Genomic DNA, 13,358 nt, shown 5'->3' with positions numbered 1-13,358 from the left:
AAGTTACAAATTTCTAGGTGTCAACGCCTTCTATTAAATGAATACCCTTCAAATCAGTAGTTTTCCATAAAGATGACCAATTATGAATCCATGCATTTTGTATTTTTTCAGCTCTACCTCTTTGGGCCCCACGTAGGCCTGAGGTGCTCCAGGTGGCCTTCCATCTGGTGAGCCCTTTTCTCTGAGCGAATAGACACCATGGGACCCATTCAGGGTCCATTTAGACTCCGGCCCTAGGGTCCATATCAATTCCTCCGGTACCTGCACTGACCCAGGACATGACTCCATAGCTTGTCTCCTACTCCTGAACATGTAAATCACTTAGGGCAGTATTTCTTTCAAAGCACCTCTCATGGCCATGTGTTACAAAAATCAGACAACCTTAAGGATAGATGCCTAAGTAGATAACTATTTGGATGAAACCGTACAAAGGTTTGAGTCTAGGGTATATACCAAGAAAGAGGGTCACTGTTCCTAATAGATGTGTTGCCCTCCCACATCCCTAGGGATGTCATGCTTCATCATTGGGCGAGTGTTCCTCGTCGGGCCAGCGCTGCAATGCTCTGCGGGTTCCCCGAAGGATTACTTTGGCTGAGGTCTTTTGATTTTTGTCGTCGTTTGAAGAGTGTGGGAATGTCTAAGTGGTATGATAAGGGGTGTGTGATAGTGATTATAAAACTGACATTGTTAGCTGCTCATGACCTGTGTCGCTGTATGAAATAACAAAAGTACAGTCAGTTTGCAACCCACCTAAAGTCTTCTGCCTCAATGGCAGTACTATTAAAGTTAGAGGCCTTGTTTAGATACAACTCGGTTCAATATATGCAAAGTGTTCCCCTTGATACTGCAAGGAGGTGGTCAACGTGCTACCACCTCTATACTGATGATAGGAGGAGGGGTATACCCTAATTTACAGAATGTCAGTGGGCTGGATACATCTCCATATACTGTGCTAGACTTACATTTGCTTACTGTTGAACCTAAGATGAATGTATTAACTGAGATCCTACAGCCAGGTCTCAAATTTTCTGAGCCACTATTGCCATTCAATGAGACTTTTACACTCCATGGGCACTTGGTCCAGGCTCAGACCCTCAGTGCTCAAGACATCTGATCAGTTGATCTGCTGCCAGGCTACACAGGCTGGCTTACAGTGATCCTGAATGTCTTGCAAGGCATTCTACGCCTGAAAGCCTGGTGGTACTGAGGCCACGCAAGAGCTCTCCAAATGCCTTACCGACCAATCCTCTGAATAGAGCCAAAATGAGAAGAGAATGTTCTCTTCGGCTAGTTTAGCCTTGAGATCATTGAACGCAATGTGTCTTTTGGGAAGCTACGCCCACTCTTCGTGGGAGTGGCCAGTGGGATCTTTCTGACCATCCCCTATGACCTCAGGCTGTCACTCGTTCAAACGATACATAATAGCCAGCACGTGGTAAAGTAGGTATTTGGTGCTTGCTTAGGCACAACAGACTCATTTGACAGATTAAGGGGCATCAGTGTAGTGCTTAGAAGGCATGCCTGTATGTGATCAACAAGGTTATTAGGGATGTCCAGTTGTCTTTTTTTTTTACATGCCCTTTATGACTCTATATTGCTTCAGTGAGAAGGCCTACTCTGCGCTTAAACGACTTAAGGACAGTTGAGTCGCCGAATGGTCCTTGGAACTCTTGTCTTCCGGCAAACCGTTCCACTAACACTACAGAACCTTTAGTTGATATTCCAGGGGCTTACTGACAGACAATGCCAGCTCTTACAACCTGTGCATCAAAAGCAGGCTGCATCCTTTCAGGGTAGGGTTGGTAGTGGCGACTGAGGCTGATCGCACCGGCAGGGCTTTCTTCGAACCCCCTCTTGACCCCAGCTGCAGCAATTGCCAAGCCACTTTAACTTGCCCTCACATACTGGGCAGCAGGAGGTAGGATACATCTCCCCGGCCGCACACCCATTATGTCAGATGGGTTTTGCAAATCCTTAAAAGGGGCCTTCTCTTATTATCTCGTTTTCCTCTCACAACAGAGCGACTGTCAGCAGATCATTCCATAATCTTGCTGCAAGAGGTCAATCTTGTGCTGGCCAATGGTGCCACTTTCTGAGAGAGGAGAGGTGTGCTATTCTCTCTACTTCCTCGTGCCATAGGAGAGAGGCCTTGGTCCTATACTGGACCTCTGCCCACTAAATGCCTTTGTGCAGAAAGACAATTTCAAAATGGTTGCCCAGTCTCTGATTCTTTCAGTATTGGACTCAGGAGACTGGCTGGTGTCCCTCGACCTGCTGGACAAAATATTTTCTGATAGCCGCACTGCAGATTCACAGCAGTTATCTAGAGTTCACTGTGGGTCTAGAACAATTCCAATTTGCTGTGCCCTCTTGAATCCGCTTTACAGGTATAAACTAAAGTGACGGTAGTGATTGCTGTCCTACTTTGGAGGTCAAGGATACATGTGGTCCCATGCTTTGACAGTTGGCTGCTCAAGACAAAGACTGCTGTAGTCCGTTGTGGACCACTTTGGACGACAGTCAAACTCCGGACTTCTTTGGGGTTTTCCTGACCTGCACAAAGAGTATTCCGTTCATTGGGACTATCCTAGTCGCAGTAGTGTTCAATGCCTTTCCACGGTGGTTACAGCAAGTCAGGGACGTTCAGGACATGATCCCAAGATTTCTGGTTCAATCCTGGTTCTCCGTGAGGATATCTGAGGCTTCTTGGACTCCTAGCCTTGAGCATCCTCTTTGTCCAGATGCCAGATGGCATATGTGGGACAGGTAAGGAACCCTCAGGTTTCTGTGAGCCCAGCACCAGGGCTGCCTCTCTGAATGCATTGAGATCTCGGAGGAGATGGCTAGGGATCTTCTGCAGTAGTACTTAAGTGTAATCTGACCTACCGCAGGCCATTCTCCTTACCCCTCTGAGACATCATGGTTGTGACATGCATTGATACTGGGTTGGAGGGTCAGTTGGGTGAGGTGGCCATCATAGGCTTCTGGTGTCTGGCAGCTAGATCCATATCAACCTTTCGTGGTCCATCTGGCCCTGAAAGTCTTCATGCTGTCCTCAAAGCAAAGCTGGTGCAGGTCCTTACGGACAACATGACTCCCATGTGGCACTGCAATAAGCAGGGTGGAGTGGGGTCCTGGATCCTGTCCCAGGAGGCTCTGCATCTCTGGAGGTAGCTGGGCCACCAGAACATCTTTCTGGTAATCAACCATCTAGTAAGATCTTGGCATGCCAGAGCAGATGAGCTCAGCAAACATTTGCTGGTGGATCACAAGTGGACTCTCCACCCCGAGTTGGCAAGGGGCATCTTCAATCTGTGTGGTACACCATGGTTAGATTTGCTGGTCACTGGTTGGAATGTACAATGTTAAAACTAATGCATACTGGAGTTAAGAGGGAGAGGGTGGGGTGTAATGGCCAGAGCTGCTTGGCTCAACATCCTGTGATTCTGGGAAAATCACTCAATCTCCCTGTGCCTAGCGACTCTCAGAGGTGAATAACCATGCTATACAAATCCGAGTATTAATATTATTATTAAAGTGACTGGTGGATGCAGGTTTCCTGTACTTGTTCCTGGCCCTGCCTCAGTTCTTTGGAAGTCAGGACACACCATACCTAAATTATCTTAATAGCATGATACTGGGTTAAGAGTGCATGATACCCAGAGCTCCTGACCATGAGCATTTTCCCCTGATAATTGGCTGCTACTTCAGGTGGATCTTCTCTCTTAGCAACAGAGGAGGGTACAGCACCAAATCTTCATAACTTACACCTCAATGTGTTGAGACTGAGCAGTGATTTGTGTTTGATCTGCTGGCCACAGTATTCTGTGTTATCTTTGCAGCCCAGTCCCCTTTGGCAAAGTCCATGTGTGCTAAACACTGGGGGGGGAAATGTGTTGCCTGGTTTGGCGCTCATCATACTGACCCTCTGCAGGCCAAATTTTCATATGTGTTTTTCCTTGTTTTATATTTTACCCAGCAAGCCCTCGTAGTAGGCATAGTTATGGGTTAGCTAGAAACCCTTTCAGTCTTTCTTTTCACCTGATCGACCCCCCTCTATTTAAATCACCTTTTGTGGTGCATCTTTATCTAAGGTATAACTTGCATGTTTCAATCTGTCACCATATTTTGCTCTACCTCACCTTTCAAAAGAGCAGGAAGGATTCCATTGGCTCAACCCTAAAAGGACTGCACAGAAGAAAATTGTGTGGATGATCAGCTTTGGTAGGATTGTAGAAAAGAGGTAGAGGTTGTGCAGAAAAGGACCCTTTCAAGAGGTATAGTCCTCTGTTTCAAACCCCGTTGTTCGCTGTCCAAGAAGCAATCCTCGGAAGGCCTGCAAGCTCCTTCCACCAGGACTCAGAACACTATGATTACATTGGCAAGAGAGGGGGGCCTGGTTTTGGACATTTGCCAAGCTGCAGCGTGGGTGTCGGTGCACACACTTACAAACCAGCACTGCCATGATGGCCAGGTCCCCTGGTATGACATTTTGCCCACTCTGCCCTGCAAGAATGTTTGGTCTGAGTTTATGCCCCAGACCAGCCACCTTTGAAAGGTATTGCTGTAGTAACTATTGTTAAGATGAGGCGTTTGCTGTTCGAAGTATCCCTCAGAAAAACAAATTACCTTCGGTAATGCTGTTTCTGGTGGACATTTGTATCTAACTGCATATTCCTCACTGCCCGGCCACCTCCTTGTTCCATCAAGTGATCACCTGAATATCAAAATAAGGTTCAGAGTCACATTTTGGTGCAAGGCCACCAGCAATTTGTTTAGAGTACTCCACGTTTGATGGCACAGAAGGAGGAAGATTAAAAAACTGATTCCAGTATTTAAGGGTGGTGTTTATATCCAGCTCTACTCCTTACCACACGGCAGTGAAAGAGTCCCCGTATAGCTCCATGGTGCCACCTATTGGTGTATGGGAGCCTTGCCGTAACATTTTCCAGATCTAGCCTGACACCTGCAGATATTCTTAAGATGAAGTATACATGGTTAGAGTATCCAGCAGAAAGAACATCACCAAATGTAAGTAACTTGTTTGTTAGGACTCATTTCTAACTTTCTGTAATCACTGCCTTCTGCATTCCAGCTCCCGCAACCAAGCATTCCCTACAAATGGGAGGCGTATAAAATGCCTTACTTGGTAGGTCTGATGAGGCCCCCCAGGTTCAAGGAGGATGACCATGATAAAGTGGGTCTGGTGTCCAGGAAGGCAAGGTGGAGGAGAGGGAGAAAAAAAGAGTGGGTGAGGAGGCACCTGAGCTCAACACACACAAAGATTGTCCGGCAGGTAGTTGTGGCCCCTTCTGGGTGCAACATACATGTGATTTGGGGCCAGATGTAGGTAGCCCTTTACCGATCGGAATCGGCCGAAAATACCGATTTTCGGCCGTTTCCGATCGGTAAAGGGCTATTGAGATGTAGGGGCACATTTTCGGTAATTTTACCGAATCGGTATCATTACCGAATCGGTAAATTTACCGATTGGGTAATATGTACCGAATCGGTAAAATAATTACCGATTCGGTAAAATTACCGAAAATGCAATGTAGGTAGGCAATGTACCTTCTGCACATGGCTTACAGAATCGGTATTTTACCATGGAATACAAATCCATGGTAAAATACCGATTCCGGTGTGCATGCACATGTGTGCATGCACACCTATGTCATGTGACAGGCAGACCTGCCCTTAGGGCAGGTATGCCTGCCACATGGCACCCAAGCCTGTTTTGGGGGTGCCAGGGGGTGTCAAAGTGACACCCCCTGCACCCTTGTGAATTCGGTATTTACCGATTCGGTAAATACCGAATCGGTAATGCCCATTCATTCCTATGGGCTTCATAGCCCATAGGAATGAATGGGCATTGCCGATTCGGTATTTACCGAATCGGTAAATACCGAATTCATCCGATTCGGTATTCCAGCACATCTGGAATACCTACATATCGGACCCATAGATTTACCGAATTTAAATTACCGAATCGGTAAAATTCGGTCATTTAAATTCGGTAAATCTTTTCTACCTACATCTAGCCCTTGGAATCTTTCAGTTCAGATCTCTGAATCCATCATCAACGTCCTTTTCTACATTCGATCTATTCTTGATTATCCAAGACATTTCTTCTTGTGTCTAAAATGGCTGCAACTGAAACATTTGGCACCCTTATTTCCTAGCTATTTAGTAGGAGTCTGAAGGGAAAGTGCCTTTTCGTTAAGCCGGGCTTCTTGGTAATTTACATCTGTCAGGAGCCTGGAGGATCCAGCTCCTTACATTTGCCAGCGTATTCTTACCCACTCAATTGTTTGGGGGAAATAGCCATGGCACTACGCTTACACCCCAGACCGTTTCACACTCCCAATGGACAATCCTATTTCCTAATGTGGGATTGTGCAATGCTAGTCTGATGTGACTACATCCTATTGCCACAGAAATTTAAAAGATCTGATTTATGCACGAGAAGGTAATTATCCACAGTGGGACCTAGTATCTTTCAAAGCTAAGATGTGTAACGTATCTATCTTTTCCTCATGGATTCTGCACTTTCTTTGTCTTTCAAAGAGGTTTCCTGTTTGATTATTGGAGCAGGTGAACCTGCAGCTGGGCACATGGATATGAAGATGACAGTCTTCCTTGCCTGGTGGTCCATCTGCTGCGGTAGAGTTTGTCCACATGGCTGTGGTCTGGTTATTTCCACATCCCTGTACAGCTGGGTGGAATTCCCCTGACGTCAGGTGGGGTGACTGCAACAAAGTAGATCAATCTGACAAACATACGGCAGTGCTCCTGATAGCAGTGTTTATGGCTTATCCCCTCCTCAGAGCAGCTGTTTCAGTGAGACTGTGGTACCCTTGGCACAGGGGTGTGATAGCGTCTAGGAAATATAGCTGGAAGACAAGAAGGACCCGCAGAGCAAAATCAGATTCCCCTCCGCTTATCTTTTGCAGCATGGAGCAAAGCACAGAATTTTAAATTAGTGAAGATACAAGTACAGAAAGCATATTAAATTTGTGTTGATACCTGTAGAAGAGAATGCTAATCTTTTGACTTTAAAAAAATCCAGGGTGAAAGGCATGGACATTCTGAAAAGGTCTGAGATGCTTACTAATACTCCGTTTCTGTGCATCATTCCATGAAAAGTGTAATATGGTCAGCCACTCTCACTAGTGATGATGAAAGTGGTCTAGTGGGATTGATGCTATGGGTGCCATATTGCCTATTCTGTTTGAGAAGGTGTATTTGTGGACAACATGGTGCCTAAAAATCCCATTAATATTGAGATGGAAGCCCAGGGCAGGTAGGAAGAGGTGAATTCCTGCATATATTATAACTGGAGGGAATAGGGCATGGTATATTCGCATTTTTGACCTGTGTCAGGGACAAGGAGGAGGTTGTTGGCAGAGACACTATGGTTGAAATTATGTAAATCATAAGAGAGCCCCAGGGGCCCAGTGGCTAGAATCCATTGTTCACATGGTGGTCTGGAATGATTTCCAAGAGAACATTTGTAATACATTCACTGATATGGCATTTTTTTTTAACTCTTGTGTGCTGTTTTGTGCTATCCCATTTTCACCAAACAGGTTGGTCTTCCTTGTTTTAAGGCATGAAATGAGGAAGATGGCGAGGGAATGCTTGGATTATTTAAGGTTCATGGATTACATGCTCTCATCCCAATCATGTTCCTTCCCGTCTGTACATGAGAGGGTGAAAAGTGTGCTTGAAGAAATAATAGTACGTGGGTTGGTGGAGTCAACCATGTTATAGGCTCTCTTAAGTAGAGAGGCCCTCTGCGATATGATAAATTTGAACTTTGGGAATTGGAATTGAGGGGTTTCAAAGGAGCCTGTTGGGTGGCAGAATAACTCACTGATTTAGAGAATAAAATGAGTGACAAGAGCAAGTGTTGATAATTCTCACAAGAAATAAAAGCATTCTCCATCCGCCAGACTTGGGTTTCAAGGTACAGTTCTTCCGGCAATTTTACCTGAATGGACAATGTCCCTTTTACACGAATGTCTCTGTGGCCCCCTTTACTGCAACAACCTTCCAGGGCAAATAACAGAGGCATGAACCTATAATGGCAATCCATGGGAAACTATGCTAAATCAAATTAATTGATTTTGACTTTTAAAAATATATATAGAGGAGGAGCCTAGCCTGCAACCATGATGGCCGCCTGATTCCTCTGCTCCGCCGACCCGCTCGCCCTTCTACCGTATTCCGCCCTATCCTGCGGGCTATCCTGATACCGAGTGGCGTCAGCGGAATCGGGAGGCGAACCCGGTTCTACCGATGTGATCTTTTGCTCGATCCCTACAGTGAAAGTGCCGAGACGCCCTCACCTCCTCCTGACGCTCTGCGGCGGCGACCGGGTCTTTGTTCTCTGAGTGCGGCCGGCCCTGCACACAACAGCGGCCATTACAGGCGGGACGGAGTCGGCCGATGGAACGTGGCAGCCGCATCGTGTTCTCCGCATCTTGTTTAGCCGCTCCACAGGCTTTGGGCACCGCCGCTGAGAGGGAAACATTGTATCGTCACCACAGCCCGGGGACGGCTCCGCTTGCTACTTTGTCTCCCCGAGCGCTGTGGTGGGCGCCATTTTACTGCCTGCCTTCGGCGTCTGAAAGTGAGGACCCTGGGCTGCTATTGAAGACACGGGCGTTTGTCCACGCCACTTCGACGCTGTGTGGGGATGGAGTGTGCTACCCCTGTGCCCCCGGACTGGTTGTGCCATGATGAGTATTGGCTTGGTGATCGGCTATCTGCGGAGGGTGATGGCGGCCGGATTCCGGGACATTTTTGCATCTGTTCACCCCGTGTACAGGTGCCTCTCCCTGAGGCACCAATGTTGATTGTCGATATTTTGGGCGCCCTAGGTACTCTGAGAGCTGCCCTATGTACTGCTGCCCGGGATTTAGGGGACCGGTTGGATGCGATTCTGTCTGCAGTACCCTTGCCTGACTGCGGATGCCTTCGAGAGCGGGACATTGCGCCACACCCTGTGTCTGACTTCTGTGGTTTCTCTGCCCCGGTCGCCACCGAAACGTTGGGGGTGCGAGACCCTACTACTGCTGAGGTGCCGGCTGGAACATCCTTGGAGAGGTCCGAAGTTTCTGGAGCTGTGATATGGCTGGGGGATCGTCAGCGGGCACCATGTCTAGTGACTCCTTCGGGGATTACTGGCATGACTCATTACCTTATCCTGGAGCGGTTGCTACTGCTTGGGCTAGCCGACCTTGGAGGATCACTGCTGTGCGTTGCTTTTTCTTGTACTACTGCTAACCACATGGCTATGTGTCGGATGGACTTTGGTGGACAGCTTCCTATTCTGATGTGGTCACCTTGTTCACTCGCTTCTTCCAGGATGTCTACCATGAAGCTGGACTATGTCGCTACACCGCACCGCAGGGGGCAAGGCTGAGGGTGTCTCCTCTCATGTCAGGATTGTTGTTGCTCGCACTGCTGGGATACTGATGGACAGCCGGGGATATTGAACATTGGTCTTGTATCGGTAACGGGGTCTGGGAACGGGCGGCCAGAGTAATGCATGCTGGTAGTTTTGGGTGTATACGTATGGCCCTCCTCCGGTCTTATGTGTACTATGTTAATTATTTTTCTTTTCCTCTTCCCTTTTCTGATTCTAAATTTCGGGTTTGATTTATGGGCGACAGGCACACTGCTAGGGGGGGGGGGGGGGGGGGGGGGGGGTAGGCCGTAGCCTCCGCATGCGTGCAGGGTGGGGGGTTGGGTTTTTGTTTCGTTTGTTTCTATGGGCCTTATTTCTCTTCTCTCTTCTTGGTTTCTTTTTTACTTTTTCTTTTTCTCTCGGGTCAGTACGGTGTTTAGGTGTAGCGCTGCTTATTCTTTCCGCTGTTGGTCCTGTCACTATCGTGGATTTAGGTGTTCTACGTCCGTGGGGCGGGCGATGACCAGTATGTACTGTGAAAATGTGCTATCATCCTGATAAGTATCATTATCTGCTGATTTTTCGATTATTATCCTTCGCTTTGTTGCTAACTTGCTGGGTTCATTGCCTGCTATGTGCTTTCGGTGGATTGAATGCGTCTGATCCTTCTTATCTAAAAATTTTTTAAATTAACCTAACTTCTCCTGTACCCGGCGGTCCCTCTTTCCATATGTCATGTCTTGGACACTTGCTGCTTTTCGTCTTTGGGACTGCTGGGCTGATCTATCCCTACTTTTTTGTGCTACCAATTGATTTCGAGGCCGGCCAGTATGGTTGTGGGCCCGTACCTGTATGCTTATGTTGCACAATAAAGGTTTCAAAAATAAAAAAAATAAAAAAAAAAATATATATATATATATATAAACTTAATGTAAATATATATAAATAAAAATGTACTTTACAATATTTTTATAATTTAAACAAATGTAACATGAAAAAAATGTAATACATGAATTTTAATTCTGTACTTTTTTTTGTAATTTTTAACACAAATATAAACATTTGACTTTAGGTAATTTAAATAAAATATTTTAACATAGTATATTTAAATGTATTAAATATTTATTTCAAAATTAAGTTGGTGGTCTAGCATTTTTTTAATTTTACTACTAATGTGAAAACATTTTTTTACTGTTTTTCTAAACTTTGAAAGACTTAACTATGTCCCTATGCTTTACCCTAGTAATATATCCAACCTGGTTGCCGAGACCTCAGCTTATGTGTGAAAAGTTACTAGTATTAACTTTACACTCATAAATTGGACTCTACGCCCGCCCTCTCCTCAAATTCATGGCGTGGAGACATGCAATTCTACTATTTGTAATAAGTTTACGGCTATTCACCATTTCAGAGTGTAGAGTTACTACCAAGTATAATAATAAATGTACATGTTTAGGTATATTCACGTAAACTCCCCCCTCTATATGTATATCCTAACAGAAAAACCTATTTATATGTAGCCCCATTTCATGGGCTCAATGTTAACAGATCATTCTGCGACCAGTACCCATTGCATGCTGGTGTCCCCAATCCCTGATGATTGAAAAAAATGTAAGCTGTCTACTTTGTCATTATAGGGAGACCTACCAATCTAAGCTTCCACTGGGGAGGTATTGTTCTAATGAAGGTTTATCTCGCATGGTTTACAAGGTCTCCTCTTTAGGGCACTTTTAGTTAAGTGAATCATTGCATACAACAATCGCCTTCGCTCTCAATTTCAGTCCAGACTTTGCTTCCCTGAACAGTTGCGTTGTGAGGAAATCTGTGTCTTTCTCCTGGCCAGTGTCATTTGAGACAGATATTCCAGCAGCTTAATTTGGTCACCTCGGAATACAACTGGTCTCAATCTTGCCATGCAGTACCCCTTTTTAGGTCTCGCTGAGCCAGCGCATGCGCTGCTCAGCGAGACATTTTGTAGGTGGGTTTTCAAAGCGCTTTGGCTGGCCTGGCGCTCACGCAAGCAGCCGCCATCTGTCTTTCACGGGTCATTAAGCGTAAGGACGCTGCACCTGCGCACCCACTCGCTCCACCCCGTCTGTGTCCGTGTTGAAGACCGCTTGTTGATTGTTGGCAATGCAAATGAACGAGGCTGTACCCAGCAGCGTCGTATCTATGGGAACAGGATGAAGACAAACGTGCATTACAGCCTGGGGAAAGAGGGGTTTTGCTCTCCGTGTGTTACGCAATACAGGAAAAGTGATAGTGTATTTGAAGAAAGAAGGTCCCTCTGAACTGCTGTTCAACCTCACCGGGCCCCTCCTGTTTTTTTCCGCTCAACTATCATTCACATAATCTAAAGTACTTTTTCCATTTAGCTAGACGTGTAAACAAATGCAAACTGTTTTGTCTGCTGTCGCCGCCAGCTCTGATGTCGCAAGTTTCAGCCAGACTTTTATTGCAGAGTTTCACTCTGAGCTTCTTTGCAGGCAATGGGATGGGAGCGCCCAAACTGGTAAGCAGTGACGAGCGAGACATACTCTGGGCTCTCTGGCAAATATTCTGTGGTAAGCACGTTCTGACATCCAGCAGACAGGTTAGTTATGGCTTTTGATCTCAGCGTCCTCTCAAGCAAGTTAGGTTTCTTTTTAGCGATGATGCTTTGTACAAGTGTCAGTTTTTCTGTTACACGAATCCTGCATCGAAAATCACACAAGTTCATTAAAAGTAACATCGGAGTTAATTTGAAAAGCTCATTTTCATCCTGAGAGGATTTGAGGCGCTGCACTTTCCTGTAAAGTGCACTGATTTCAATCAAAATGTTATTGAGAAAGTTGCTGTTATTATGAATTCATTTTACTTTCTTTGTTTGGGACCGAAATGATTCTAAATTACTGTTTGCGATTGAAATCTAAAGCTTTTTAGGTCGAGCTAGAACAGCGCATGCGCTGTTTGTTGTTCGACTTTTAGTAAAGGGGATTCTGAAAATGCTACCCAGGAGTTTGCTGGCTGGCTACAAGCTTGAGGGCATGCACGGCCATCTGCCTTTCCTTTGTCATGGGCCTCTCTCCAGGCAATCTTTCATGTCCGGCGAGCAGGCCAATGCCCCCATGCTGTTACAATATCCTCTACCAATCACCACATTTTGCAAAAAAACACGGGGTAATTGGCCGTTTTGTCCACGTATTTCTAAAATACAGATCCCCTTACTGGTTTGAATAACACCGCTTTCTTTCTTCACTTTACTTCGTTTCAATAAGAAGGATCTACATGGTGGGCCTCCCACGCCTGTTTTTGGTAAACATTTTATTGTGCCTCTAATACACATCAACCTGCCAAAATGTTAAACAAGTAATGTATTTGTATTTAATTGACCAAGACCGTACCACCGCTACACTGTCCTTTCCACAGCTCTACCGATGCACCTCAGTCCTGGCCAGCAGGACCCCCCACACACACAGCTCTACCAATGCACCTCAGTCCTGCCTGCAGGAAGCTGCCCCCATACACACAGCTCTACTGATGCACCTCAGTAATGGCCAGCAGCATGCTCCCCCCACTCACAGCTCTACTGATGCACCTCAGTCCTTGCCAGCAGCACCCCCCCACTCATAGCTCTACCGATGCACCTCAGTCCTTGCCAGCAGCAGCACACCCCCCCCCCCCCCCCCCACACAGCTCTACCGATGCACCTCAGTCCGGGCCAGCAGCACGCGCACACACACACACAGAGCCCTACCGTGGAACGCTCGCACAGCAGGCGAATTAGGCCCGCGTGCGAGCATTAGAGCCGTTATGACGAGCTCAGCTAGTCGTGAGCATGGGAGGGGTTAAGCTAACACACTATTGGTACTGTACCCCAGCCCAAAATGCTCAGTGGAAGTGGGACCAGGATGCACATTGCTGGATGGGCTGTGAACAGATGGGGACACTGACCTATCTTCTT

The sequence above is a fragment of the Lissotriton vulgaris genome, chromosome 10 (genome assembly GCF_964263255.1).
Source record: "Lissotriton vulgaris chromosome 10, aLisVul1.2, whole genome shotgun sequence".
Taxonomy (NCBI): domain Eukaryota; kingdom Metazoa; phylum Chordata; class Amphibia; order Caudata; family Salamandridae; genus Lissotriton; species Lissotriton vulgaris.
Note: the sequence above shows the minus strand (reverse complement) of the source record.